This window comes from Dermacentor variabilis, chromosome 7, assembly GCF_050947875.1.
Source record: "Dermacentor variabilis isolate Ectoservices chromosome 7, ASM5094787v1, whole genome shotgun sequence".
Classification (NCBI taxonomy): Eukaryota; Metazoa; Arthropoda; class Arachnida; order Ixodida; family Ixodidae; genus Dermacentor; species Dermacentor variabilis.
Genome location: NC_134574.1, coordinates 47,802,169 through 47,824,196, shown reverse-complemented (window position 1 = coordinate 47,824,196; position 22,028 = coordinate 47,802,169). Strand labels below are relative to the sequence as shown.

Below are 22,028 nucleotides of genomic sequence, written 5' to 3'. Positions count from 1 at the left end.
TACTGAAAAAAAATGCTTAGCGATTGTGTGGGCAATTAGTAAATTCCGAGCCTACTTGTACGGTAGACCCTTTAAGGCAGTCAGTGACCCCCACGCGCTGTGCTGGCTTGTGAACCTCAAGGATCCTTCAGGTAGACTAGCACGTTGGAGCCTGCGCCTACAAGAGTACGCCATTACAGTTTTCTACAGATCAGGAAGGAAGCACAGTGACGCTGACTGTTTGTCACGCGCACCACTCCCTACGACGTCATCGGACCCTGACCATAACTTGCCATTTGCCGGGTTATCGACGCCCTAAAAATGGCTGAGCACCAGCGCGCTGACCCTGAGCTGCTGCCGCTGATCGAGCACTTTCAAGGAGTTGAAGGTGTTTTACCCCGCTCGCTGGTGCGCGGCTTATCATCATACTACTTGTACGACAACGTCCTTTACAGGAAAAACTGTAGAAGCGGTCCCAATACGTACCTCCTAGTCGTGCCGTCGGCGCTGCGCCAAGACATTTTGCAAGCGTGCCATGATGAGCCATGCGCGGGACACCTGGGATTTGCTAAGACATTAGCAAGGATACGACAGAATTATTACTGGCCCCGGCTTTATTCTTCTGTACAACGGTATGTGAAGGCCTGCCGCGATTGTCAGCTCCGGAAGAAACCACCAGTCAAACCGGCCGGCTCTCTCCATCCTGTAGACCCTCCTCAAGCACCTTTCCAACAAATTGGAATGGATCTGCTTGGGCCATTCCCACTGACCTCTTCGCGCAACAAATGGATAGTCGTCGTTACCGACTACTTAACCTGGTACGCCGAAACCGAAGCTATCCCTCAAGCAAAATCCTATGAAGTGGCCAAGTTCTTTGTATGCCACATCGTCCTACGACATGGTCTACCGTATGTTGTCATCACCGACCGCGGTACAGCATTTACAGCGGAACTTATGCAGGACGTTCTCCAGCTGATGCATTGCTCTCACCTCAAGAGCCCTGCATATCATCCTCAAACGAATGGACTAACTGAACGTCTCAGCAGAACGCTGGCTGATATGCTCTCGATGTATGTCGACCTAGAGCACAAGACGTGGAACGAGATTTTACCCTATGTGACTTTCGCGCATAACATTGCTGTACAGGAGACTACACAGTTTACGCCGTTCGAACTTGTATACGGGCGCCACGTCACGTCAACACTTGACGCCACGCTACCTCTGGTTGATAATAGCCCGACCAGCGAACACGTGGAAGAGTTCGTACAAAGAGCCGAAGAGGCACGCCAACTTGCTCGGCATCGTATCCGGAGCCAACATTATAACGACACCCTTCGATACAACCAGGGTCGACGCGATGTCCATTACAATACCGGCGCCTGCGTGTGGATCTGGACGCCCGTCCGCCGCCGTGGACTTCCGGAAAAGTTGATCCGCCGGTATTTTGCTCCCTACAAGGTTACGCGCCGCCTCAGTGACGTGACTTACGAAGTCGTCCCCTGCAGTACCAACCCCGGTTCACTCAGTCGTCGTCCTCGCGCTGAAGTTCTTCATGTAGTGCGCATGAAACCATACTATGCGCGTACGTGAACGCCGAGATGCACCGGAGGAGCTCCATTCCTTATGTCGCTGAAAGAACTTTGTGACGCGACCGAGATGGTCGCTTTTCGCATGGGGGCAATTGACACTAAAAGATGTGGGGCTCCTGCACCGCAGAACGGCGCGCGCAAAGGTCGGCGCCATGAAAGGCGCTGAAGTGCGTAGGCTGCGCGCTTTTCTTCTGGCCCGCCATTAAAGAGAAACGTCTCTTTTGTTACACTCCGTCAAACACAGCAACATGTCCATGCACTCGATCCTTTGTTTCCCCGCACACGTCGGGGCGATTGAGGGGGTTCCTCTGAACCTCAACGAGTTTGCCCACGAGGCTGTGCGTGGCTTTACCGACCGCGCTGCCCTCGGATCGAGCGACTCTCTCCCCGGACACAGAGACGCTCCTCTCACACACAACGAAATCACTAAATTCTTTTACTTAGAGAGAAGGGTTTTCCCCCCGCCTCACTCGAAGCTAAGCACGCCGCAGGCGGTCACACTAAGACTTCTGCAAACGAACTCCTAGCCAAATCCGGCGTCCCTTAATAGCATATACACCGACATATATCCGTATTGTTCTTGCGTGGCCTGTGGTGAATTAGCTACGTTGCCTCATATGCTCTGGGAGCGCGGGTCGCTGGGTCCGAAGTTCACCAAGGAAAGTGGGACGCGCTCCTGCGAAGTCCCGTCTTTGAGGACCAAATCTTCGCCGTCCAGCACGCCCGCGATCGGGCAGGCAGACTACATCTGTCAGTCTCGCCGTGGGATTAGCCGGTTGCGAGTTTTATCGCGCTTTGCTGGACCAAACAAAAGTTTATTCATTCTCTCACTAACACTCCGTCTCCAACCTACGTTACAATATATATATATATATATATATATATATATATATATATATATATATATATATATATATATATATATATTGTCACAAGCTGTCATGAACAACGCCTGCCGCGCAGACAACCAGATGAAAGAAGGAAGAGAACGACGTTAGCCAAGCTGCCGCAAGACCACTCTTGAAGTCTTGAAGAACCGCGCGTATCAACCAGATTCATCTGGTTCTGCAATAAAACACCTCGTGTGTAACATTTGGTGGAGCTGTGCGGGGTAACTCCCACGACCTACAACGGAGCCACCAGCACAAGAGCTACGCCGAAGCCGTCGCCTCGCCGGACTTTCGCCGTCGTGCTCAGTCACGGCCACAGAGCAAAATACCTTCACCAGCAGTGCCTCGGCGAGCCCAGTCCCTATCCAGCACTACTGAGAGCCACGCACGTTCTCGGCGAAGGCAGAGGAAGATGTGGATGAGTGGCTAACCCATTACAAAAAGGGAAAGCCAATACAATAACTGGAACGCTGCCAGTGAGCTTAGGAACGTTGTTTTCTTCTTGGCCTGCACTACGTTGGTATGGTATGACAACCACGCGGACATGCTAACTACATGGACACGCTTCGTTGAGGAGATCAAAAAGTGTTTCGGGGACTCGGACGCAAAGAGGAAACGTGCGGAACTCACATTAGCCCAGAGAGCTCAGGTACCCGGCGAGACTTGCACTGCCTATATAAAAGAAATTTTGAAGCTGTGCCGCACCGTCAACCCTCAAATGACAGAGGAAGATAAAGTGGGGCACGTGGTAAAAGGAATAGTGGAAGACGTGTACAACTTCCTCATTGGTAAAGAGAATTTGCACACTGTATCAGAACTGATACGGCACTGCCGTACGTTCGAGGCGCTGAAGACTCGCCGAATTACACCAAAGTTTGGACAGCTGGCCAATGTAACGACTGTAACAAGTGTTGACACGAGTCCTCCGCTCCCAGACCTTTCGTCCGCCATCCGCCAGATAGTGCGCGAGGAGCTCCAGCGACATGACGAACAGGCACGTTATGCGGCGCCACGTTGCAGCTCCTCCGTTTTCCGAGACACTCTTTGGGAACCCCCTTCGGCTACTTGGAACCACTCGGTGAACGTCGCGGATCTTAACGGCTGCAGAGACGAACCGCATTACATTACGACCGAACCACCACGCAATGATTCGCCCCCTCAACGTTTTGATCAACGCCCACGCAACTTTTGTCCACGAAAACTCGCCGCTACCTACGACTTTCAAAGGGAAGAGCCTCGTCACCCTCAACCGATGTCTTCGGCAGAATACTTCAATCCGCATTCTGAAGTTCGCCCTTCGCCAGTGTGTTACTGCTGCGGCATGCCTGGCCATATAGCTAGGTACTGTAGCCGACGCCGAGCATCAAACTACGGATGGTCAGCGCCGACTATGCGGTCTAGCGGTCGTACACTGCGCACTCAGTGGCCAGGAGACTCCACTTCAGGAAGCCACTTTCGAGAGGACTGTTGCACCGCCCAGGAGACCTACTTTGGAAAAGAAAGAACCCGGAACCGCTACCGCTCCCCTGCCTCCGACCATACTCTGACGCCACCACCAGCCTTCCGAGCGTCGCGATCACCATCCCCTCGGCCGCGATTCACGTCACCATCGCCTCGGCGCCGTTTCGTGTCGCCCCCGCCGGGAAACTAGCCAGCGCGGCCGATGGAGGTGAGGTCGCCGGAAAATGTGTGCTGCCGACTCAACTGCCTCGAACAATTTTCATGCTCGAGAATAAGGTTCATGTACTGATTGATGGGGCTCTACAATGTCTTTAGTCGACACGGGAGCAACTGTCTCGGTCATCAGTGTGGGGTTTAAAGGCCTTCTGGGACGCAAGGTTATGTTTCGTTGGGACCAGTGCACAATTTTCCGTGGAATCAGTGGTGAAGCATTTTATATATACCCGGGTGGTGTATGCAACGTGGATGTGTCTTTGGGTGGGAAAGTTTTTAATGCAGAGTTTACTGTTCTTCCTCGCTCCTCGCATGACGTGATTCTGGGGATTGACTTTTTGCAGTTGTGTGGTGCGAATGTTGACTGCCGGACGGGAGAACTCAGCGTCGACACCAGTGTTTCACCTGTGCTCTTTGAAGGTGAAGCTTGCCCGGAGAGTGTGTTGTGCGTGTCTGAGGATACAGTTGTGCCCGCCTTATCCGCGATGCGTGTTGCCGTCGCCTGTTCATCTCCGACTCCTATCTCGTTCAATGCTGCAGTGGAACCTGCACATCGGAACTGCCTCAAGAAAAACGTGTTTGTTCCGCACTGCGTGGTCTCAGTAACCAATGGATGCGCGGGGCTGTGGGCGCTAAACTGTTCCACTGAAGCGGCAGTGCTACCTCAAGGCCTTAAGATTGCGACGTTTCAGGAAGACTCGCCCGTATCGGTGGCAGTACTTGCAGAGCTCTCCGATGGAGGAGCAACCAGTGTCTCGAGCCCCGGGAGCTCGAAGATACTTTCCATGATTGATAAGTCACTCAGCGATAACGAGCGTCAAGTTTTGATGGCCCTGCTTACGAAACATACCTCGGTATTCGACTTTGCGCAGCACGATGGACCGCCACCAATTCCTGCGTCCAGAACTCGTCACCGCATCAACACAGGAGCCGCCCAGCCAATCCGACAAAAACCCTATCGTGTATCCCCATCAGAACGCAAGATAATCAGCGATCAGGTCCAAGAAATGCTATGCAAAGGCGTCATTCGAGAATCATCTAGTCCTTGGGCAGTCCCCGTGATACTGGTGAAGAGTAAAGACGGTACGTGGCGGTTCTGTGTTGATTACCGTCGCCTAAACGCCGTTACTGAGAAAGATGTATATCCGCTCCCACGAATTGACGACACAATCGACTGTCTCTTTGCGGCATCTTACTTTTCCTCAATCGATTTACGGTCAGGTTACTGGCAAATTCCTATACACAAGGACGACAGAGAAAACACAGCATTTGTAACACCCGACGGACTATTCGAGTTTAACGTGATGCCTTTCGGGTTGTGTAACGCGCACGCAACGTTCTAAAGGTTCATGGACACGATATTACGCTGCTTAAAATGGCAAGTTTGCATGTGCTACTTAGACAACGTTGTGATCTTCGGGCGAACGTTGAGTGAGCACAACAAACGTTTGGATTTGGTCTTGAACTGCTTGGAGAAAGCGGGTCTAGTGCTCAATTAAAAAAATGCCGTTTTGGGGAACGACAAACTCTTGTGCTAGGCCATCTGGTCGCTAAAGAAGGCATCCGACCAGATCCACAAGGACTGCGGCCGTAGAAGCATTTAGAGTACCCAACTCTGTCAAGCAGTTAAGAAGTTTCTTGGGCTTGTGCTCCTATTTTCGCCGATTCATTACCCTGTTTGCTGACATGGCTGATCCCCTTACACGTCTTCTCCAAGAAGGCGTTCCCTTTGAGTGGACTGCAGATTGCGACTCATCGTTTCGCCAGCTCAAGTTTCTGTTGACATCCCAACCAATTATTCGCCACTTTGATCCTTCATCACCAACTGAGATTCACACCCACGCCAGCGGCGTAGGCATCGGTGCTGTGCTAGTTCAGCGTGTTGGCAACAGTGAGCACGTGATCTCTTACTCTAGCCGGTCCTTGAGCCGCTCCGAGCGCAACAACATAGTCACCGAACAAGAGTGTCTGGCGGTCATCTTCGCCGTGCAACGGTTTCGTTCGTATCTCTATGGGCACCTCTTCACTGTGATAACAGATCATCATTCGCTATGCTGGCTTGTGAATCTGCGGGATCCCTCAGGACGACTAGCGCGCTGGGCCCTCCGTCTACAGGAATACGATTTCGTTATTTGCTACAAAAGTGGCCGGCGGCATGCTGACGCTGATTGTCTCTCTCTGATTCCACTTCAAAGAACTGAATGTGATGCGGACAATTTTGATGAATACATCGCTTTTGTGTCCCCGAAAATTCCGGATATGGGTACCGTCATATCCGAGCAGCACAAGGACGAGAGCTTACGACCGCTCTTCGCGGCAGCACAGGAGTCATCTGCAGGCAGTCGCTTTCGCCTACGAGATGGTGGCACGCTGTATAAGAAGAGCTACTCGACCACCGGTGCACGCTACCTTTCAGTTGTCCCCAAGAACCTTCGCCACCAAGTATTACACGCCATGCACGATGACCCAACTTCCGGTCATCTTGGTTCCACACGCACACTCTACCGGACTCAAGAACGTTTTGACTGGCCTAAGATGCGCAAAGATATCGAAAGGTACGTCGCCAGCTGCTCTCAATGCCAGCGCTACAAGCGTCCGCCACAAGCGCCACATGGCCTGCTTCAACCAGTTCCCCCTTCTAGCGTCCCCTTTGAGCAAGTTGGTATAGATCTTCTGGGCCCTTTCCCGCGATCCTCCAAGGGTAATCGTTGGGTTATCGTTTGCGTAGATCACCTTACCCGCAATTGTGAGACCGCCACATTGCCATCGGCCACAGCTACAGAAGTTTCTATCTTCTTGCTGGCTAACGTTATACTCCGACATGGACCTCCTCGCATAGTAATCAGCGATCGTGGGCGACAGTTTACCGCTGACGTGGTTGAACAAACCCTTCGTCTATTTTCATGTAGCTTCCGCCATTCTACGCCCTACCATCCACAAACTAATGTACTGGTCGAGCGCAGAAACAGAACGCTTGCCAACATGCTGTCCATGTACGTCGATTCAGCACACAAGAACCGGGACAGTATCTTGCCTTTCATTACCTATGCCTTCAATACCGCGAGACACGAGACCGCTGGTTACTCACCATTTTTCCTTCTGTATCCTCGTCCGCCGCGCTACACCCTGGACAACATATTTCCCTACTTCGCTCATGACAACGAATCAATTGTTGAGATCCTATGTCGAGCAGAAGAAGCACGACGCCTCGCTAGGCTACGCACCATAGCATCCCAGGACCGGTCCAAGATACGCTATGACGGGCGTCACCGCCACGTTTACTTCGATCCTGGTGACCTTGTATGCCTCTGGACGCCGTTGCGGAAGCGTGGCTAGTGCCAGAAGTTTCTCGCCCAATACGTCGACCCTTACGTTATTCTGGAGTGCCTCAGCAAAGTAAACTACCGCATTGCGCGTCTCACGAGCAGTGAACGACGCTCGGCCAAGGCTGAAGTGACACACGTCGCGCGTCTGAGGCGTTAAAACCCACGAGATGACTGACTCGCCCGGCGGGCTTCGTCTGCCAGCGGGTAAATGTCACAAGCTGTCATGAACCACGCCTGCCGCGCAGACAACCAGATGAAAGAAGGAAGAGAACAACGTTAGCCAAGCTGCCGCGAGACCGCTCTTCAAGAACCGCGCCTATCAACCAGATTCATCTGGTTCTGCATTAAAACACCTAGTGTATAACAATATATATATATATATATATATATATATATATATATATATATATATATATATATATATATATATATATATATATATATATATATGGCACCCGAGCCGAAGCCTCTTTGTGTTTTTATTTATTTACTTTTGCACACTTCAGCCGTCTTTAGGCACGAGTGGAGAATTCCACAAATGTACAACGTATGAACAGTACAAATATACTGAGCAAGCGGTAAAAAACATATCTATGACGTTGAGGTTCAAGGAAGAAATTATGCAAGGGAAGGAGGTGGATGGATCGAAAACTTTATTAGGGTCCTTTAGGGCGTGGACTGGCGCGCAGCGGCCCGCTCCCACGTCGGGACAGAGGGGCCGAGCCTCTCTGCCGCGTCGCAGGCCAGTTGGACAGCCCTAACCGTTTTTTCGAGGTTGGGACTGTGTATGACCGCATCCCAGCGTGAAGAATTGTTGCTTTCATCGGCGCGTAATGCGGGACATCGCCAGAGCATGTGAGGTGAAAGGGAAGGAGGTGGAGGAGGAAATAAATAGAGAAAAGAGGGATGTTGACCAGAAATGCGTCTGGTTGGCTACACTACTTTGGGGGACGGGAAAGAGGGAATAGAAAGGTAAGGTAAAGAGAGGGAGGGAGGGCCATGAAAGCCGCGGCGAGCTCGCGCAACCATGTGGTGTACCTCAGCGAGTCAAAGGCGTTCATGCAACGGAAGAGAACGAATATCTTGAGGCAGCAAGTTCCAAAAGTTAAACGACAAAAAAATAAATAAATAGAAACGCGTGCGTCCACAGTCGGTAGGGTTAAGCATAAGATGGCAAGACAACCCAGACGGGGAAGGTTCCGCGAACTTTCTGTATAAGCTAAGGGAACGAGAGTATAGTGAACTTATTAGAGTGTGTCAGAACTTTGGGTATTCTGAGTAGCTACAGGTGCTGAGAGTTGCCAGATTGAGGGTAAAATGTTTAGAAGCGCGGGAAAGTCCCTGCGAAAACGATGGCAGTTACATCAGATTGCCTTTTTTGAATGATTTCTAACTTCTTAACGTTTGAGTTTCGCAAGGACTACAAACGACACAGGCATGCTCCAGTAGAGACCGTATAAAGCACTTGCACATGCATAATATTGTATTTAAGGGAGCTGTGCGCCACGTCCACCGAAAATAACCATTGTTTTGAACTGCTTTGTTACAGATGAAATTGTTTTAATGATATCGCGAAACATTGGCAGTGAAATAATGAATAATACATTTATATTCGGACACTTTATTTCAGTGCACAACCACTGAATTCATGAGGAATGGTGGATGGAAAGAAGAACATTGAAAACGACATTTATATGTATCTGGCATTTGCTGAAATTTCAAGTCATTTCCCAGTTTTACACCGTTGGCAGAATTTATGAAAGCACTCAATAGACATTTTAGTTTGCCGTACGCTAAGCAGCGCACGTTTTTTTACAGTTTTAGTTGGCCTGCGAGATCATCGGATCTCAGAGGCCATATGCCATCGTTGCGGCTATCTCCAAACTGTAGCGATAGGTATAGCTAACATCTCGAGTTTTTCTTTGCAATGAGAAGACATCTCCCCAACGGTCGATTTAGGCACCACTGGCCTCTTTGTAGCCCTTGGGTTCAGCGAGAGCAGTGGAAAAGTAAACATGTCCGCAATAGGGATAAGTAAGAGCCTATTGGAGGATTGGTGGAAGAAAAGTAGGTAAACGACATAAATGGCGACGTACAGAAGCAGAGTTCGCAATAGGGCATCAGCAAATTTGGTTGTGGCAGTTCATAGTGTCGTTTTTTCTTCTTGTTTAACCTATGTAGGACATTAAACAGTATAATAGCAAGATCTTGGTGGCGCAACACAACGCCTCGTTCCAAATGGGACGCTCATAACATCCATCCATCCGCTTCTTTTGTTGGGCGTCGACTCGTTCGAAACAAGAAGCAATCACAAAAATGCCACAAGGCTATCCATAATAGTATCTCTTCGAAGCGGCCTGAGACTAAGCGAAAGCCGTTTACACAGTCATTTGCTACGAAGTGCATTGTACCAAAGCAACGCCAACTTGAATTCGAAGTGAGCAACCGGGACCACCGCCATCTTTTACGCAAACATCACAAATCACGCAAACACGCTAACGCTAAATTTGGGAAATAGCGTGCGCACGCTATACGCTATGGATCATTTAGCGTTCTGCGCATGCGCATTGCCGACCGGCCATTCTATAGCGTACGCAGTGGCATAGCGTGCGCTAAACTAAAACTGTCTAATAAGATTCATGTGATCATTTGGCGAGATTATCCTTTGATAAACTGTGCGTTCGTCCACGTATGATCATGTGCTGTGAGTTACGTTAGACAGCAAGCTAATATAATACACTAAGACGACTAATGACGCCAAGTCACAAGGCTGTGACACACCAGATGAGACGTCAACCGTAAGAGATTCAGTGCTCTTCAGAGAGGCGTTCTGTGAACTACTGGTGGGATGCAGTTGGCTAAACTAGTGATCCATTTAAGAATAGAAGGGTTACATATTGTGAGGCAGGCTATTTTTCTTTAATTGTTGCAGATGGTTCAGGGAGGCGGAGCTTCTGAGAACGAAGTTGACGACAACGCCATTACTTCCGAAACGCACACATAACTTTCAGTGTAACAAACGAAAATAGAAACACACATTCCAGGACACCACATTCGCGCACTTCACAGATCACACATATACAGAGTGTCCCGCGTAACTTAAGCCAAACATTAACAATATGGAATATGCCACGTAGCTGACCAGAACCACTGTAATGTTTGCCGTCGCTTGGAGATACTCAGTCTTTTTGTCATTCTACCTAATTACATAAATAGTCTTCACTAATTGATCAACTTCTAATGTATTATTATTAGATGAAAAGTGTCAATGGGAAAATTGGAAGGCAACATGAGAAACTATCCATACATCTTTCTGTTGCTCGATGCGCGCTACATAAAAGTGTTTGTACAAGCGTGAAAAAAGCCCGCAAATACACGCAAAATTGCCGGGCGACTGGCCACTCGAGACACTTCGCATGTATTCGCGGGCTTCTTTCACGCCTGGAAAAACACTTTTTATGTAGCAGATATTGAGCAACAGAGAGCTGTTCCGGGAGTTTTTCATGTTGCTCCACAATTTTCACACTGACAATTTTCATCTAAATATAATATTTGAGAAGCCGATTTATTAGACAAGGCTAATTGTTTGATTAGGCGGAATGCGAAAAATAAACTCAATATCTCCAAGCAAATGCAAACAACATTACCCTGGTTATGTCCAGTTACGAGGCATTTGCATATTTATAATGTTTGGCTCAAGTTACGTGGGACACACTGTATAGGGTGTCCCAACGATCATGCACCAAGGATTCTTCGCTAACTGCTTCACAGCGGACTGTGCGACCAGCATTCCCTTAGCCTAAATTGCTTGAAATGGCACACGAACAGTCAAGCAAAATTTCTCGCCATGCGTGGTAGTCAAATCTTGCCTGAGTGTCATGTGACAGTGCAGTGGGACAGCAGCAAAAATACCCCAGAAACCCAAAAGGCAGAGGTATATAAAAAGTCAAAGAGGGAACGCTCACATATGCCGCCGGTCTCCCTCTCGCTTCGGTCGCCTGTCTGGCGCATGTGTTTTGCATGTCGTTGACTTGTCGCTATAGCTTCTTTCATACGCTTAACTCATTAGTTTTAGTAGGGAAGATTAAAACAAAATAAAACATTGCCTGTGCATCGCACATTCTTTTTTTTTTTTGTACGATGCTCCCGTCAACTAGAAGGTGCTGTGAACACTGTAGAGTGACGTGTTGCCAGTTTTCACCGAATGTTCGCTCTTGTTGAATTTCTTTCTCTCTGGCACGCTCATTAGCAGTGGTTGGTCGCGTACGCTGTCTAAAGGTAGAAAACAAGCGCGTTGGCGCCTATAAATGATACTCATTCCGTTTCTCGGACACACGCATCGTGATCAAGCAAGCGGACGACGTGAGCGAGAGACACTTTTGGCGGAATAATCGTGCGTTTTCTGCTATGGCCGCTTTATTTTTACTGAGCAGGAAAACCTGTGTGTCTTACCAAGGCCTGTAGGCTTAGTGTCTCCCTTTGACTTTATGTAGGCAAAACGTGAAGTTTGCGTTACGTTACGAAAGCCGACCACCGCCACCAGCGCCATAATGTACGCGTCGCGCCTGCGCCATGCTTACAATGGCGCGGTGTGGAGAATAGAGCCCTTGCTTTGCTTGCTTGAGCGTGTTTTCGTATCTTGTATGTCTACATTAACTTCAATGTGCTGCATGTTTCCGCCTGTTTCGTTGCATGCTACAGTCGGCATGCTATAATTTTATGAGCGCTGCCACCAGCATAATATCTCCAGCTATTGTAAAATATTTCCCGTCGGTTTACCACACAGTCCGCCTGATAATTCGGCTACTTGTGGGCCGAAATGCCCTAAAATCAACAAGGGCCCATCGCAAGCCCTGAGCAACATCAGCACATTTTAGTGATGCGCTGTAACTCGTTGTAAAACAAATGCAAGTAATTGAAGTCGCGGTAGTAAATGCAGGAGCAGACTACCGGAGCATTTCATCTTTTCGACTTAACGCAGTGCCCGCCAGCACCTTGCATGCGATTATGCAGTTTTTCGTTGGGCACCCCTCAGACTCCGCTCAGAGTTAACACGCTGAGGAATCGCAGGGAACGGCGTAGATCTCGGGGTTGGATAAGTACATATTGATGAGACGCCAGCAGCGCGCTATCAGCTCGGCTGCAAAACGACCAAGAAGCGAATCAGACGTGCTCTGCTCGATTGCCTGCAGATATAGTCCGATGTTTGCAGCATGCCGCGCAGTTGCCGGACAAGTCTGATAGGTTGTGCAGGCACGCCATGATCCCCGATCATTTGCGCCCTCTACAGGATCCTGAATATTTCGCTGCGCTTGTTCAAAAAAATATTTTGCGCTCACCGCGGCACTGTTATTGTTCAAATTTTGCATAACAATCGCATTTTCGCGACGACTTTGTTTAGTTTGACACTTGGCGCAATTAACTGCTTTGTTTTTTTAAGAATAACGGGCAAATTTGCCTGCGCTTATGGGGATGCGCGCTGCTGTAATGACAGCGCAAGCATAAACTTGTGTCATCACCTCCCGTCAGCTGCAGAAAGCAGCGTTTGGAAAAGGCCTTGGAACAGGCTTTATGTGGCTGACCTTGAGTTGAATAGTAAGAAGTGGAGATTTGTCAGAGAAGGCGTGAAAGTATTGCACGCCGCCGTTAATAAAAATGGCATTTAGCAGGATAATGACAATGTTGCTGCTGCTGTGTTTCAATTTATCCGCCTAATCACTCTCGAATACCTTAGTAGTTTCTAGAATTAGCGTCCTACTTCCATCGATTTCTCTACCACTTTGTTACCCTAGCAGCTCCTCTTCACAAGCCACTGACCTGGTCAGTCCTTTTTACCTGACGTGGTGGCAGGGTGGTAATGATGATGCGCTGCTAACACCGAAGGCGTTTTGTGAAAGCCTGGCGTTAGCGGCCGGCATTCGGTGGGGGCGAAATGCAAAAACACCCGTATATCATGCATTGGGTGCCCGTTACACAATCCAGGGTGGTCAAAGTTAGCTCAGCGTCCCCCCTACTGCGTGCCTCATAATCATATTACAGTTTCGGTATGTAATGCCCCACAATTTGACTCTTATAGCGTAGGCGTTTGTGGCCAGTATCCAGTGGATCGATGCCCGTAAAACAAAAACCGTGGGCCGATCCAGAAGGTAGTACAGTACCGGGCCAACCGGCGGCGGAGGTGAGGCAGGCTTCAAGCACTCCGCCAACTGGCAAAAATAGGTTTAAAATATTTGCTCCACATGTAACCCGTATCACATATTAAGCTGATAAGCACAGACAATATACTTCAGCCCGTGTCGGCTACGTCTACGTTCACACCGTCCTCTCTTCGTCGGCGTTCCAAGCGCTTGCGTGTCTCCTTTCCTTCCGCTCTTTCGTGGTGGTGGCCCCGTCGATACGTCCCGCGTGTCTAGTTACCTCCGGCTCCTCGGTGGTCGTGGTTCCGTCATCCACGCGAAAGTGTATACCATCACGGTAAATGAGTCAGTAGCTATGTTAAAAATTCTTTGTCACCTTTGTGTCATAAGCTAAACAGGTTCGCTCTTCATCTACGCTCACAGAGCGTAATGGGTCATAATTTTTACACCTTTTGTCTGATCAGGCGACTGTGACTGCACCCCTTCTACTTCATTCTTCTACCACTGAAAGCAATGCCCCACGTCCGGACCAGTGCTACACCACTTTGATCCGACCTCCTCCACTATCGTACACACTGGTTCCAGTTGACATAGAAATAACGTTCTCTTTCTCCAGCGGAATCCAGGGTCCGATTAACAAGTCGTCGCGTATGCGAACCGTGCGTACACCATCTGCAGCTGAGAGACTACACCACCATAGAACAAGAATGCCTCACTAATGTGTGGAAAGTTCGAAAGCTTGCTCCTATCTATACGAGTGCCATTTCCCGATAGTGACTGACCATCATAGTCTTTGTTGGTTGTCATCACTGAAAAAATAACGAGGACATCACGGCCGCTGCGTCATACCTTGGCAATAGTATGACGTCTTTGTTACGAGTCAGTCCAGCAGACGCCATCGAGATGTCGTCGCTTTGTTCCGCTTGCCGCTGTCGTTTAGTCCACTGCCTTTTGCATCTCCAGTCCCTGTGCTACCATCGCGCCTAGCGACAAAGTATATGCCTAGTAGCCCGGAGCAGCCGGTATCCTCACTAAATTTTATTTTGCCTTCTGACCTCCTCTGGCTCCTGTGTGCACAGTCTTACTGTAGCGCGCATATCGATCGGCTCACTGGTTTAGTACTGCCTCCGAACGGCAACTTACGGCAGTAGCTTTCAAGCCTTAAAGTACAAGACAGAACTTTATACCGCAATAATTACCCTCCTGTTGGTAACTGCTAGGCACCGCGGCTGTCAGTTGTTCAGTTCACCTTAATATTTTAGAAGCTTGACAATCACTATACGCAAGTGTTTGGTTTTTGTGCGTCATGGCAATGTTCAACATTGCTTACTGCCGGTCTCACTCAACTCTTTGCATTCCATGAGCATCCACTCCATCTGAATTGATATTTCCACTCCCTCTGAATCCATATATATATATATATTGCCACGTGTGCTTGTTTATCCTTCTTTTCGGGGACCGCATTTCACCCGCTCACAGGTTACACTAATCCCTTTGCGCAAGACGTGCCTGCATGTTTTGGAACTCACTCAAATGTTATCTTTGTTTCTATCTGTTGAGTATGTTCTCGCTGAGCCTTGTGCCTGATCACAGTGTATGCGCGACGTGAATAATGTTTTGCTTTCTGGAAGGTATACCAGCACCGGCGATTACGCTACAACCTACAACGAGTCGTTTATGAAAGCCGACGCACTTGACCCGCAAAAATAAGATTTTCAACCGTCGCCTACTGTGCTCGCCGCTATCGTCGTGCTTTGAGTGTCAATTGCTTTTCGGGGCACAAGTTCGCCACACGAAGAGTTAGTTTTCAGATACACGGTTCTTGCTACGGCGTTATTCGCCGTCACTACTATGTGACAATGTATAGGAAATGTTTTTCTGCATCAGGGTTGTTCCCAGTTACTGTGCTGCACTATATTTGAATACACCACAGAGTGTTTTGCACAGAGCGGGAAAAGCTCGTCATGCCTTAGCGCCAGCCCCCTTCCCCCCACGCAGGTAAGCGGAAACTCTCCGGTTATTAACCAAGCTGTTATGAAGGTGGCTGCATATGACGGGGTGAAACTGCCAAGCTAAGGAATAAAATGATGCCTCGGATTAGGAGTCAGTCGACAGTTGTCTTCTTAGCACCTTCATTGTCACGAAGAGAAAGCTTCCTCAACTTCATGCAGTTCTGGCCTTAAGGCACAAGTAATTAGTGATCCGCAACCTTCGGTCGTGGTGAATGACTGAACGTCCTAATTTTCTCTTGGTGACGGAACCAAGCAGACGCATTCCTGTTCAAATCGTGTGGTCAATACCTTTGCTCTGTTTAGTCATGTGACGCCAAGATTGATTTTTGAAATGTTAGACTAATTAACAAAAACAAGTATCGGTGGCGGAAATGCGCAGGAATAAACATAAGAAATATTTTGTAGTTTAATCTTACACTTCACTGTTTCAGAAAGTAATTATAGAGGCTTACTGATGTTTCATCTCTCCCAGTCTGATCTGAACTTGTACTTTACAATTTTTTTTTCTGACAAAGGCACTTCTTTATTTTCAGTTTGCTCATCCTGTTGTTGCAAGATCCTTGCCTAAAAAAAGAGCGAGACACGTCTAAGCCCATGCAATGGCAAGTCGTCGGCCCGATGCCCTTTTTAGAAACCTTCATTGAGAGTCGGCAAAATGGAAGTGCTACACATTCTTCTTTGTCACGCTAAAATAATCTCTAACACAAACTAGCAAGAGGCTCAAAGAAGAAAAAGAAAGAATGGAAACATCGATCTGATTTCGCGAATACTGAAATGCACCAGAAATAATGTATCTTTTCCTCATGTTTATGCGCACGCTTCTTCAGCAAATAAATCAGAATTCAATATTGTCATTTTTTTCCTTTGCCACCAGCCACTCTTTGTTCCCGCAAGTTTGTGCTTTCTTTTCCATAAATTACCTAAGATGTATAAGACAGCCTGAAGCCTTTCAATCGTCATCCCCTTAAAATTTTGTAGTACACTCATCGTAATTCTGTAAGTACAACGGGATATTAATCGCCATTATCATGTAGGTTCAACGCTAGCACTTCTCTTACAATTTTCGTCATCATTGTAGCATTTTCTGCTACTTCTTTTCCCCAAGATCAATCAACGCCTCAGTAATAGCATAAACTTTATATATGTTAGGTGTGTTGGGAGGTCGGTGGGTCCCTGAGTCTAAGGTACCGTTGCTCTCTGCGTCTTCTGTTCTGTGTGCTTGGTCGAGAAGAGCTATCTGACTCTGTAGATCTTCGCTCGCAAGCCAAACCTTCCACTGCCTGTCACTCGACATTCGCGCCGTAAGGGGCGAATTGAAATTTGGAGGTCGTAGTTTACACGTCCAGGTTAGTCTCTTTCCCTGACGGTAAGACACTCGCCTCAATATTCCTTTTTATTGTCAAGGTGCCGATGAGCGCACACCTGTTTTGAGTCCAACGCAGTTTTTATGATACTGAGACCCCGAGCCGGATTCCTCACTTGACTTGCGGTAAGAAATAATTTCTCCCAGTTAAACTTTGTTACGCAACTTTGCCTGAGATATGTGAAAGAAATATTTAAAATCTGCATTGCGAACATAAACTTCATGAAAGCAGAACGAGAGGAATGAGACGAACCAACTGCTAACAGCCTTGCCCGCCGAGTCTGCTTAGGGGTTATGGTATTGGGCTGCTAAGCACGAGGTCGCGGAATCAAATCCCGCCCACGATGGACGCGTTTAGATGGGGGCGAAATGCAGAAAGAAACACCTGTGCACGTGGTGGACCCAGGTGGCCTAAATTATTCCAGAGTTTCCCACTACGGTGCACCCCCTTATGAAATGGTAGTTTTGGCACGTAGACCCCTATTGCAAATTTTTTTGCTAACTGCCCTTTTTAATACTACAAATGAAGCAATAAAAGTAAGACATAACACAAACGAAATCGTTGCACTACGCCGCATACTGATGTATAAGTAAGCTTTACTTGTTTTGTATTATTTATTTCTTTACGGCACCAGCGTACATGGTGTTCCTATTGTACTTTATTTATACTAAAGCGCGCAGCTCGTCCGCCGCTAAGCGGTCGCTGAGACGCAGATGCATGTGTTACGCAAGCGCAGCCCAGATTGGCTCGCGTGGTTGGGCTCGCATCGTGGTTAGCTCTTTGCAGGTGTAAGTGCATGCCTTGAATGGCACCGTGCGTTGCGTACCCGGCGCTTTATGCAATCGGCAAAAGTCGTTCAATGCAGAACTCTAATCTACCACGACGAGTGGTATCTTGCTGAGCAGTTGCATCTCCAGGTATCATCCCACCGAGGATTCAATGCCCACTTGTATCTAGATGTAGATCCTCATTGACACATGAGGATACATGAGGTACATGAGGTACACGCCTGCTTTGAGCAATCAATCAAGAACGGAGAAGGCGTAAAAGAAATAAAAATTGAGTGTATATGTTAAATGTAAAAAAAGAGCGTCCAAGTTGACAATATATGCACGTTAGGGTCTAAAGAAAGTGAGATTAGCGATTCGCAAGAATGAAAATGAATTGATAAATCAAAGCATAAATAGATAACAAAATCAAATTAAGTTTAGCAAATAAGTGTGCTATTGTCAGAACTGCATGAAAAGACAAATAGAAACGAGGTGGCTTGCAGGAATCTCACACATCTGAGGAAATGAACCATCCACTTCGTTGATTCTTGTTGCGGCTGCGGCTGCTTAGGAGACTTAAGCCAAGAATTCCATGAAACCGAGTTGTAAAGGAGCCTTTGGTATTTGGCTCCCGAAATCTATGCTCACATGCTAATGATGATGCACTACACATAAAGAAGGAGGAACCGCAACTCCATGAAAAACTGCTTCGAAAGTCACTACGTCATTAACCACACTCACGATGTCACCCAGGTGCCACTGATGGCTGAAGCAACGCGACTTGTGCGGGAAGTGGTGGCGCCGTGTTTGAAGCGAGGTAGAATGCGTTAGTGCTAGTGGGCTACGCAACGATGAGCCTAGCTAACGCTATATTCATAGTGGTGAAGCGAGGAATGTCGCTGTTTTAACAAACATCGATTATTCTGTCATATAAAATGGGAATCATCGTCATAAGCTTATTCTTATATCCACTGCGGGACGAAGCTCTGTCCCAGCGATTTCCAATAAGCCCTGTTTTGCGCTGGCTAACTTCAACTTGCGCCGGCAAATTTCCTAATTTCATCGCCCCACCTAATTTTCAGCCTTCCTTCAATGCGTTTCCGTTCCCTTGGTGTCCATGGAGTAACTCTAGTGATGCATCGTTTATCTGCCCTGCGCATTAGATGGCATGCCCAGTTTAACTTTTTTTTTACGTAATGCCAACTAGGATATCGACTATCTCCTCTTACCCTCTGATCCTCACCACTCTCTTCTTGTCTCTTAATCTTGCACTTAATGTTTTTTTTGGCCATCAGTCTTTCGCAGTCCTTAAGTTGTTTTCGAGCTTCTCTGATAAAATCCAAGTTGCTGCGTCGTAGGTTGGCACCGGTAGGATTCAACGATTGTACACTTTTCTTTCCAACAACAGTGGTAAGCCCTCAGTCTGGATTTGGCAATGCTGGCTCTATGCACTCTAACCAATTTTTATTCTTTTGTTAATTTCTTTCTCATGATCAGAACCCCCTGCGATTAATTCACCTAGATAAACGTAGTCCTGCACAGACCCTAGAGGCTCACTGGAGATCATCAATTCTTGTTCCCTTTCCAAGCAGTTGAACATTACCTTTGTGATTTGCATATTATTGTTCAAGCCTACTCAAGCAGTTTCTCAGTAAAGGTTGTCAATCATTTTTTGCAGCTCATTCTCAGTGTTCGTTAACTGTACAATATCATCTGTAAATGATCGGTTCCTGAGATATTCGTCGTTGATCCTCGCCCCTAAGTTTTCCCAGTCTAATTCCTTGAATACTTCTTGCAATCATGCAGTGGATAGCAACGGAGACGTTGTGGCGCCTTCCCTGACCCCTTTGGAATAATATATATGGTGCCCCAATTTGATGCACAAAGATTTAAAATTACGCAAATGCTACGTCGCTGGGCAGAAGAACCAAGGTAATGTTGTTTGCCGCCGCTTGTAGATACGCAGATCATATTCTGCATTCCGCCTAGTTGCATAGTTAGTCCTAAATAATTATTCAACTTCTAAAACATTATAATTAGATGAAAACTGGCAGTGAGAAAATTGTATAGCAACAATAAAAATCTTTCGATACAGCTTTCTGTAGTTCAATACGTCCCACATAAAAGTGTTTTTACCACCGTGAAAGAAGCCCCTTAATACACCTAAAATTGCCGTCCGAGTGGCCAATCGAGGCACTTTGCGCGTATTTGCCCGCTTCTTACACATTCGCAAAAGCAGACCTTTGTTAATACCAACCCAATCAAATAATATGGGATCCATAGCACAGAACAAGGAATCAGGAATGTTTGGTATATTTAGCACGTATATTGAGCAATAGAAAGCTATATCGGGAGATCATGTTGCTGCACAATTTTCTCAATGACACTTTTCATCTAACTATAATATTTGACAAGTTGATTAATAATGACACTAATTATGTAATTTGGTGGAATGCAAAAAATAATCTGAGTATTTGCAAGTGACGGCGAACAACGTTACCTTGGTTTTTGTCCAGTTACGTGGTATTTGGATATTTTTAGACATGGTTGGTACACCCTGTATATTTGGAATGATATAGTACACTGAACTGATCACTCGAGGCCTTTTTCTGGGAGAGACCAAGATAATAGAAATGGGAAATGGGTAGCTTACTAAGGTAGCTTCGCACGGAAAGCGACATGACTAATCAAGTGTCTTTTTAACCGAAGACCATGGCTTCACCCATTTCGGGAAGGATATTATCGGGCCGGGCCGTTGGGTGTCTAGGAATGGCCTGAATGGGGCTTACTCTCACAAAAGCTGATGAAAGCTTGGGTTTTTTCTTGGGTGCAACAATTGAGCGCGCATAGAGGCATGTCTCTCGGAATTTCTCCGTATTTATTTATTCCTCGCCACAACATGCGCCTAGGGTGTTATGGCAAAGTGCTGTAGTTTCAACTTTCCCTCTGTGCCACTCCAGTGTGCCAAAATACCTTACGACTTACGATTTAGTGTACGAGGAGCGGCAGACAACTGGTGAACCCCTACTATTATATTGTGTTATATATGTTAGTATGCTCGCTTATGCACGAAACTCTTAACCTCTTGTTACTGCAAAGTGGGATGTATTGGTCGCAAGAGGCTTTCTGTACGACAGATTTAAATCCCGAAAAATGTCTGCTGTGGATGGAGAGGGAGAGAGAAACTTTTATTGACAAACGATTTACGTGCAGTGGTCGGAGACCCTTTAGTCCAAGGCCCCGCTGGCTTCGGCCGCCAGCTTGACCTGTCTTATGAAGAACTGTTGTCCCGCCAGGTCTGAGCTGTTTAGCTGTGCCTCCCATTGCTCCATTGTGTGGTGTGTTTTATCAAACGGGTGTGATTCACAATCCCAAGTAATGTGTTGTAGTGTTGGTATGCCTCCGCACCACGGGCAGTCGGGCCTGTAGCGAGTGGGGAACATGACATTCTGTAATTTAAGGTGGGGGAATACCCCAGTCTGAATTTTGCGCCAGCTGGCGGCTTCCTCTCCACTGAGTTGTGGGTGAGGGGGAGGGTACTCTTTTCTGGTTGCACGCTGATGAGCGAGAATCTCCCGGGCATTCGTTGAATTGGGGTCACTACAGTGGCCACTTGGGACCGTCCCAGTCGAGTAGGCCCGGTTAATAATACCTCGGGCTAGCGAATCGGCCAGTTCGTTCCCCTCAAAGCCTATATGACCTGGACACCATAGGATCCGGTGATGATGGGTGAATTTCGTTGGTATTATTGAGTGACATGTTTTGGTCACGTGGCCCTTGAGAAAAAGGCGACATGCTTCTTGTGAATCTGTTATTATGGTGACACTCTTTTGCGTGCGTTCCGCGTGAGCGAGGGCCATTGCCACGGCGAAAGTTTCGGCAGCCGCGGGAGTACCTGCCCTAACAGAAGCCGTAAATTGTTGCTCTGCTTTCGTGTCGACGATTGCCACTGCGTACCTCCGGATGTTCATTTGGGCATCACTGGCGTTCGAGTGCACGTTCGAATACGCGGCTGCGTCTGTGTATATTGTGTTGTACGTGGGATTATTTCATACATTGTTCTAATATGTTGTACACGTGCTTTTCGCCTTGCTTTATTGTATTCAGGGTGCATGTTTTTGGGTATGGGTGCCACTGTTACTCCAGCTCGTGTTGAGGGTGGTAGTGGTAATAACTGTTCGCTGATAAATTGTGGGTGTGGGGAAATACGTACCCTTGTCAGTAGGGCCCGTCCTGCGTGAGTGTAGCTCAAGCGTTCCCTCGGGGAGATTGGTGTGGCTTGTTTTA

General features: G+C 47.6%; 1 pseudogene; it reads right to left on the bottom strand.

Moving 5' to 3' along the window:
• Positions 1 to 13,582: 13,582 nt before the first annotated feature.
• Positions 13,583 to 13,762, bottom strand: LOC142589185 (U2 spliceosomal RNA; annotated as a pseudogene).
• Between the last annotated feature and the right edge of the window lie 8,266 nt (positions 13,763 to 22,028).